Source organism: Cygnus atratus, chromosome 25, assembly GCF_013377495.2.
Source record: "Cygnus atratus isolate AKBS03 ecotype Queensland, Australia chromosome 25, CAtr_DNAZoo_HiC_assembly, whole genome shotgun sequence".
Taxonomy (NCBI): Eukaryota; Metazoa; Chordata; class Aves; order Anseriformes; family Anatidae; genus Cygnus; species Cygnus atratus.
The window spans coordinates 5,360,672-5,361,356 of NC_066386.1; positions in this window are offsets into that span (position 1 = coordinate 5,360,672).

Consider the following 685-nt stretch of genomic DNA (forward strand, 5'->3'; position numbering starts at 1 on the left):
AGGGCCTGTTTAATCCAAAGCAGAACTGGTAATAAACCGACTCTATGGATAAAGCACGTGTCTGTGAGGGGGGGGGCGGGCCGATGCTGTGCGCGAGTCCCGGTGTTTGAGGCCGCTAGGGCTACCTCCTGCCTTTGCGGGCTGGACGCAGCAGCTGCCGCTTGCTGCTTTACTAACACTAATACAAGAACTGCACAAGGAACTGCTGCCAGGAGTGGTGACCCCGCTCCTTTGAACTGCTGCAAGTGGAAGATGTATTTCTGGCTTGCCCGTACCTGCAGGACTGGCAGCAGGGGCGATTTAGTGGATGAAAACACGAGAAAGCAAGTGCCAGGGGACAAAAGGAGGGGCAAGCCAGGCCTTGCAGCTCTTCAGAGGCACAGTCCCACATCTTCAACTGCGGTGCCCCTGAGGAGGCGGCTGTCAGGCCCTGGCACCCACATGAGCACGTGCACATTGTTGCCAGGATGCCCAGGAAGGCACCCACAGCCCCCGCCAACCCCAGCATGGAGCTGCAGCCAGCCCTGGGCGAGGCTCGGTCCAGCACCAGGGCACAACACGGCTTCTCAGCTGGGCTGTCCTCAGAGACAAGAGCTGCTTCCCAAAGCTGACCCACTCTTTACAGGGAAGTCTAGGAAATCCCAAATGCAACCAATGCACCCGCCTTTTTTTTTTTTTTTTTTTT